We start from the raw sequence: 9,058 nt of genomic DNA on the forward strand, positions 1-9,058 counted from the left end.
ATTTGCATATTGGGGAATTCGTGGCTTCTAAGTCAACAAGTCATCCATGTCATATATCTCTAAAAATTCATATTTTAATGATAAATTGTCAACACTTGAAGATTCCCCCATCTCTTCTGAACAAAATGGTGTAAGAATGACCGTTCTAGCCCCTACGGTTAGGAAATTATGGTCATTTGTTTGAGGGGAATCCTCACTATGTGAAATAAACTGAAAGAAGCAGGTCTATGTCTCTGTGCTGCGTGTGTAAAAAGAGGCACCTGTTTTGGCGGGAAAACGTAAACAGCCTCTCTGATTGGTGGATTCAAATTCAGCAGCTCCCAGGCTGACCTAGAAACTTAGTCCTCTCTCCCTGTGTGTGTGTGTGTGTGTGTGTGTGTGTGTGTGTGTGTGTGTGTGTGTGTGTGTGTGTGTGTGTGTGTGTGTGTTAGTGGGAGAGAGAGGATCCTGCCCTTATTTGACAGCATGTCATTGTAGGATTTAAATTGAACATAGTTAGACTGGTTGACTGGATTAGAGCCTGTGTTTGTGTGTCCCTCTGTGCATTTGTGTTTCAATAAGTTATTACTATTCTGCTAAATCATAGTATTTCTGGTACTTTTCGGTACTTGTGCTAAATACAGTATTTCTGCTAAATCATACTATTTCTGCTTTTCATAAGATTTGTGCCTAATATAGTATTTCTGCTAAATTATAGTATTTATTCTTTTTATAGGATTTGTGCCTAACATAGTATTTCTGCTAAATTATAGTATTTCTGCTTTTTATACTATTTGTGCCTAATATAGTATTTCTGCTTTTTATAGGATTTGTGCCTAATATAGTATTTCTGCTTTTTATAGGATTTGTACCTAATATAGTATTTCTGCTTTTTATAGGATTTGTGCTTAATATAGTATTTCTGCTAAATTATAGTATTTCTGCTTTTTATAGTATTTGTGCTAAAACATAGTATTTCTACTAAATGTAGTATTTATGCTTAATCATACTATTTCTATATATTTCTGCCAGGTCCCCAGGCAGCCAATCCTCTGTGAGGACTGAGAAATTCAAATTTTCAAATCAGGGCCTGCACAACTTCCCAGCCAATCATATATGTGTCCTGAGGCATTCAAATTTGCATATTGGGGCCTTCATGGCTTCTAAGCCAGCCAATCATATCAGGGCTGAGGAATTCAAATCCACAAATCAGGGCCTGCACGGCTTCCCAGCCAGCCAATCATATATGTGGTCTGAGGCATTCAAATTTGCATATTGGGGAATTCGTGGCTTCTAAGTCAACAAGTCATCCATGTCATATATCTCTAAAAATTCATATTTTAATGATAAATTGTCAACACTTGAAGATTCCCCAATCACTTCTGAACAAAACGGTGTGAGAATGACCGCTCTAGCCCCTACAGTTAGGAAATTATGGTCATTTGTTCGAGGGGAGTCCTCACTATGAGAAATAGACTGCAATAATCCTGTGTCTCTCTGTGCTGCGTGTGTAAACAGAAGCACCTGTTTTGGCGGGAAAAAGTACACAGCCACTCTGATTGGTGGATTCAAATTCAGCAGCTCTCTCCCTCTGTGTGTTTGTGTTTGTGTGTGTGTGTGTGTGTGTGTGTGTGTGACAGAGAGAGAGAGAGAGAGAGAGAGAGAGAGAGAGAGAGAGAGAGAAAGCCTTTTAATGGGATGATCTCATTGTAAGATTCAAATTCAATATATTTAGACTGGTTGACTGAATTGGATCTTGTGTGTGTGTCTCTCTGTGCATGTGTGTTTCCTCATGTGTACATATTTGTAATTGTGTGGCTGTTATAGATTTTTTTGCAGATTTTTGTCATTTAACAAGTATATTTGAGGGACCCTCAGCATGTTCAGCATTTTTTCAGCTGTCCATTTTGCTTTTCCAATTTTTCTGTTTAACTTATTACTATTGTGCTAAATCATACTATTTCTGCTATTTTATAAGATTTGTGCTTAATATACTATTTCTGCTTTTGTAGGATTTGTGCTTAATATAGTATTTCTGCTTTTTATAAGATTTGTGCTTAATATAGTATTTCTGCTAAATGTAGTATTTATGCTTAATCATACTATTTCTGCTTTTCATAGGATTTGTGCTTAATATAGTATTTCTGCTAAATTTAGTATTTCTGATTAATTATAGTTTTTCTACTAAATCATAGTACAGTATTTCTGCTTTTTATAGGATTTGTGCTAAAACAAAGTATTTCTACTAAATGTAGTATTTATGCTTAATCATACCATTTCTGCTTTTTATAGGATTTGTGCTTAATATAGTATTTCTGCTAAATTATAGTATTTCTGCCAAATTATAATATTTGTGCTAAAACATAGTCTTAATTTAAAATTACAATATTCATAGTTCATCACAGTGTCTCTGGTAAATCACAATATTTCTGCTCTGTTGTACTATTTTTCTAAATCATAGTGTTTCTGTAATGTTTAAGTATTTTTGGCTAAATATATTCTTTCTGTTATCTTATACTATTTCTCCTAAATTCTTGTATTTTTGAGAAGTTATCATGTTTCTGGTAAGTTACAATATTTCTGCTAAATTCTGCTATGCTATTGTATTTCTGCCAAGTATTATGTTTCCTCTAAGATATTGCAGTTCTGCTAAGTTATTCCATTTTAGCAAACTTCTTTTGCTTCTGCAAAGTTTTTACAATTTCTGCAACTTTTCAGCTTTTTCAGCTACTTTTTGCATACAGCTTCAGCTTTAAGCATCCACACTGCATTTTCGCAGGAAATGCAAATTTTTCTAGTTATTATTCTAGTTGCTTCCGTACACTTTTCGCCGTTAAACTACTTCCACAATTTTCAGCCGATTTTCACCGTTCAAATTTTAAACTATTCTGCTATTTTTGCTAATTCCTGCTACGATTTTTGCTATTTTTAACTATTATACTTTTTAAAATATTAAGCTTTTTTCCTTTAATTTGTCCCATTGAAATGAATGGGAAACTTCAGCAATTCTGCTAAATTTTGCTTGTTTTTGAAACTTAACTACTTCCTCATATTTTCACCTAGAACAACCATTCAAATTTTAAAATGTTCACAAATTATTGGGCTATTCAGGTATGATTCAGCTTTTTCAAATCTTCTACTGTTTTACTTTTATGCCTCTTAAAGTTTTGAGTTGCAAAATTGTGATTTTTCACAAAATACATGCGTTGTTATGGTTGCTATGCTCTTGGCTTCCAGTGTGCCACTGAAGGTTTTGCAATTTTCACTTCATGTCCGAACAACTTCTTGCTACTTGCTCAATTTTCACTCAACTTCCACAAATTATACATCAAAACGTAGGTATTTTTGCTGGCTTTCAGAAAATGTCACTATCATTGTTGTGGGATTTATAGAATTTTTGCAAATCTCCTCAGACCAACACAAGGTCTCAAAACTCTCCATATGAAGTCAATGGAGAGCTTGTTCAAAATCATCGCTGGATTTCTGTAATGAGAGGCATATTCGAATCGTCATATCTCCTTAACGAAGCGACTTTAAGACATGAGGCTTGTCCCCGAATATCTTCAGACACCCCTGACGCTCACAATTCAAGAATTTCTTTCTCACCTATTACCGTTCTGAAATGAGTTGGACTTGTTTGAGGGTAGGAAATTCGTCCTTCGCTCAGATTTCTTCAGATTTAAAACTCTGGAAATGAACCACTTTTTTCTCTCGTCATAACTTTTTGTTGGATTTCCACAGAGACCTGAAAATTTCCATGACTGTTCACCAAAGCCTGCTGTCTCTTACGGTGAAAGAATGATATCGATACTCCAAATAGATTTCGAGTTACAAAGCGTTGTTTGAGGGCAAGTCAAGGCAGTTTTTGCTTCGCTCTACTCAGTTATGGTGCATTAGAAGTCAAATATCTTTAATAATTCATATTTTAATGATAAATTGTAAACACTGGAAGATTCCCCCATCTCTTCTGAACAAAACAGTGTAAGAATGACCGCTCTAGCCCCTACGGTTTAGAAATTATGGTCATTTGTTTGAGGCGAGTCCTCACTATGAGAAATAGGCTGCAATAATCCTGTGCCTCTCTGTGCTGCGTGTGTAAAAAGATGCACCTGTTTTGGCGGGAAAAAGTACACAGGCTCTCTGATTGGTGGATTCAAATTCAGCAGCTCCCAGGCTGACCTAGAAACTTACTTCTCTCTCCCTGTGCATTTTTTTGCTGATTTTTTCATTTAACAAGTATATTTGAGGGACCCTCAGCATGTTCAGCATTTTTTCAGCTGTCCATTTTGCTTTTCCAATTTTTCTGTTTAACTTATTACTATTGTGGTAAATCATACTGTTTCTGCTATTTTACAAGATTTGTGCTTAATATAGTATTTCTGCTTTTAATAGAATTTGTGCTTAATATAGTATTTCTGCTTTTTATAGAATTTGTGCTTAATATAGTATTTCTGCTTTTTATAGGATTTGTGCTTAATATAGTATTTCTGCTAAATTATAGTATTTCTGCTTTTTATAGTATTTGTGCTAAAACATAGTATTTCTACTAAATGTAGTATTTATGCTTAATCATAGTATTTCTATATATTTCTGCCAGGTCCCCAGGCAGCCAATCCTCTGTGAGGACTGAGAAATTCAAATTTTCAAATCAGGGCCTGCACGGTTTCCCAGCCAATCATATATGTGTCCTGAGGCATTCAAATTTGCATATTGGGGCCTGCACGGCTTCCAAGCCAGCCAATCATATATGTGGCCTCAGGCATTCAAATTTGCATATTGGGGGAATTCGTGGCTTCTAAGTCAACAAGTCATCCATGTCGTATATCTCTAAAAATTCACATTTTAATGATAAATTGTTAACACTGGAAGATTCCCCCATCTCTTCTGAACAAAACGGTGTAAGAATGACCGCTCTAGCCCCTACGGTTTAGAAATTATGGTCATTTGTTTGAGGGGAGTCCTCACTATGAGAAATAGGCTGCAATAATCCTGTGCCTCTCTCTGCTGCGTGTGTAAAAAGATGCACCTGTTTTGGCGGGAAAAAGTACACAGGCTCTCTGATTGGTGGATTCAAATTCAGCAGCTCCCAGGCTGACCTAGAAACTTACTTCTCTCTCCCTGTGCATTTTTTTTGCTGATTTTTTCATTTAACAAGTATATTTGAGGGACCCTCAGCATGTTCAGCATTTTTTCAGCTGTCCATTTTGCTTTTCCAATTTTTCTGTTTAACTTATTACTATTGTGCTAAATAATACTATTTCTGCTATTTTATAAGATTTGTGCCTAATATAGTATTTCTGCTAAATTACAATATTTCTGCTTTTTATACTATTTGTGCTAAAACATAGTATTTCTACTAAATGTAGTATTTATGCTTAATCATACTATTTCTGCTTTTTATGGGATTTGTGCCTAATATAGTATTTCTGCTTTTTATAGGATTTTTGCTCAAACATAGTATTTCTACTAAATATAGTGTTTATGCTTAATCATCCTATTTCTGCTTTTTATAGGATTTGTGCTTAATATAGTATTTCTGCTAAATTATAGTATTTCTGCTTTTTATACTATTTGTGCTAAAACATAGTATTTCTACTAAATGTAGTATTTATGCTTAATCATGCTATTTCTGCTTTTTATAGGATTTGTGCCTAATATAGTATTTCTGCTTTTTATAGGATTTTTGCTCAAACATAGTATTTCTACTAAATATAGTGTTTATGCTTAATCATCCTATTTCTGCTTTTTATAGGATTTGTGCTTAATATAGTATTTCTGCTAAATTATAGTATTTCTGCTTTTTATACTATTTGTGCTAAAACATAGTATTTCTACTAAATGTAGTATTTATGCTTAATCATGCTATTTCTGCTTTTTATGGGATTTTTGCCTAATATAGTATTTCTGCTTTTTATAGGATTTTTGCTCAAACATAGTATTTCTACTAAATGTAGTGTTTATGCTTAATCATCCTATTTCTGCTTTTTATAGGATTTGTGCTTAATATAGTATTTCTGCTAAATTATAGTATTTCTGCTTTTTATAGTATTTGTGCTAAAACATAGTATTTCTACTAAATGTAGTATTTATGCTTAATCATAGTATTTCTATATATTTCTGCCAGGTCCCCAGGCAGCCAATCCTCTGTGAGGACTGAGAAATTCAAATTTTCAAATCAGGGCCTGCACGGCTTCCCAGCCAATCATATATGTGTCCTGAGGCATTCAAATTTGCATATTGGGGCCTTCATGGCTTCTAAGCCAGCCAATCATATCTGAGGGCTGAGGAATTCAAATCCACAAATCAGGGCCTGCACAGCTTCCCAGCCAGCCAATCATGTATGTGGGCTCCAGGTATTCAAATTTGCATATTGGGGAATTCGTGGCTTCTAAGTCAACAAGTCATCCATGTCATATATCTCTAAAAATTCATATTTTAATGATAAATTTTCAACACTTGAAGATTCCCCCATCTCTTCTGAACAAAACGGTGTAAGAATGACCGCTCTAGCCCCTATGGTTAGGAAATTATGGTCATTTGTTTGAGGGGAATCCTCACTATGTGAAATAAACTGAAAGAAGCAGGTCTATGTCTCTGTGCTGCGTGTGTAAAAAGATGCACCTGTTTTGGCGGGAAAACGTAAACAGCCTCTCTGATTGGTGGATTCAAATTCAGCAGCTCCCAGGCTGACCTAGAAACTTAGTCCTCTCTCCCTGTGTGTGTGTGTGTGTGTGTGTGTGTGTGTGTGTGTGTGTGTGTGTGTTTGTTTAGTGGGAGAGAGAGGACCCTGCCCTTATTTGACAGCATGTCATTGTAGGATTTAAATTGAACATAGTTAGACTGGTTGACTGGATTAGAGCCTGTGTTTGTGTGTCCCTCTTTGCATTTGTGTTTCAATAAGTTATTACTATTCTGCTAAATCATAGTATTTCTGGTACTTTTCGGTACTTGTGCTAAATACAATATTTCTGCTAAATCATACTATTTCTGCTTTTCATAGGATTTATGCCTAATATAGTATTTCTGCTAAATTATAGTATTTCTGCTTTTTATAGGATTTGTGCCTAACATAGTATTTCTGCTAAATTATAGTATTTCTGCTTTTTATAGGATTTGTGCTTAACATAGTATTTCTGCTAAATTATAGTATTTCTGCTTTTTATACTATTTGTTCTAAATTATAGTATTTCTGCTTTTTATAGGATTTGTGCTTAATATAGTATTTCTGCTAAATTATAGTTTTTCTTCTTTTTATAATATTTGTCCTAAAACATAGTATTTCTACTAAATGTAGTATTTATGCTTAATAATAGTATTTCTATATATTTCTGCCAGGTCCCCAGGCAGCCAATCCTCTGTGAGGACTGAGACATTCAAATTTTCAAATCAGGGCCTGCACAGTTTCCCAGCCAATCAAATAAGTGTCCTGAGGCATTCAAATTTGCATATTGGGGCCTTCATGGCTTCTAAGCCAGCCAATCATATCTGAGGGCTGAGGAATTCAAATCCACAAATCAGGGCCTGCACGGCTTCCCAGCCAGCCAATCACATATGTGGTCTCAGGCATTCAAATTTGCATATTGGGGAATTCGTGGCTTCTAAGTCAACAAGTCATCCATGTCATATATCTCTAAAAATTCATATTTTAATATTAAATTGTCAACACTTGAAGATTCCCCCATCTCTTCTGAACAAAACGGTGTAAGAATGACCGTTCTAGCCCCTACGGTTAGGAAATTACGGTCATTTGTTTGAGGGGAGTCCTCACTATGAGAAATAGGCTGCAATAATCCTGTGTGTCTCTGTGCTGCTGCGTGTGTAAAAAGATGCACCTGTTTTGGTGGGGAAAAGTGCACAGCCTCTCTGATTGGTGGATTCAAATTCACCAGCTCCCAGGCTGACCTAGAAACTTACTTCTCTCTCCCTGTGTGTGTGTGTGTGTGTGTGTGTGTGTGTGAGACAGAGAGAGAGAGAGAGAGAGAGAGAGAGAGAGAGAGAGAGAGGCTTTTAATGGGATGATCTCATTCTAAGATTTAAATTCAATATATTTAGACTGGTTGACTGAATTGGATCTTGTGTGTGGGTCTCTCTGTGCATGTGTGTTTCCTCATGTGTACATATTTGTGATTGTGTGGCTGTAATAAATTTTTTTGCAGATTTTTGTCATTTAACAAGTATATTTGAGGGACCCTCAGCATGTTCAGCATTTTTTCAGCTGTCCATTTTGCTTTTCCAATTTTTCTGTTTAACTTATTACTATTGTGCTAAATCACACTATTTCTGCTATTTTATAAGATTTGTGCTTAATATACTATTTCTGCTTTTATAGGATTTGTGCTTAATATAGTATTTCTGCTAAATGTAGTATTTATGCTTAATCATACTATTTTTGCTTTTCATAGTATTTGTGCTTAATATAGTATTTCTGCTAAATTTAGTATTTCTGATTAATTATAGTTTTTCTACTAAATCATAGTACAGTATTTCTGCTTTTTATGGGATTTGTGCTAAAACAAAGTATTTCTACTAAATGTAGTATTTGTGCTTAATCATACCATTTCTGCTTTTTATAGGATTTGTGCTTAATATAGTATTTCTGCTAAATTATAGTATTTCTGCCAAATTATAATATTTGTGCTAAAACATAGTCTCAATTTAAAATTACAATATTCATAGTTCATCACAGTGTCTCTGGTAAATCACAATATTTCTGCTCTGTTGTACTATTTTTCTAAATCATAGTGTTTCTGTAATGTTTAAGTATTTTTGGCTAAATATATTCTTTCTGTTATCTTATACTATTTCTCCTAAATTCTTGTATTTTTGAGAAGTTATCATGTTTCTGGTAAGTTACAATATTTCTGCTAAATTCTGCTATGCTATTGTATTTCTGCCAAGTATTATGTTTCCTCTAAGATATTGCAGTTCTGCTAAGTTATTCCATTTTAGCAAACTTCTTTTGCTTCTGCAAAGTTTTTACAATTTCTGCAACTTTTCAGCTTTTTCAGCTACTTTTTGCATACAGCTTCAGCTTTAAGCATCCACACTGCATTTTCGCAGGAAATGCAAATTTTTCTAG

The sequence above is a fragment of the Rhamphochromis sp. 'chilingali' genome (assembly GCF_963969265.1).
Source record: "Rhamphochromis sp. 'chilingali' genome assembly, chromosome: 8".
NCBI classification, from domain to species: domain Eukaryota; kingdom Metazoa; phylum Chordata; class Actinopteri; order Cichliformes; family Cichlidae; genus Rhamphochromis; species Rhamphochromis sp. 'chilingali'.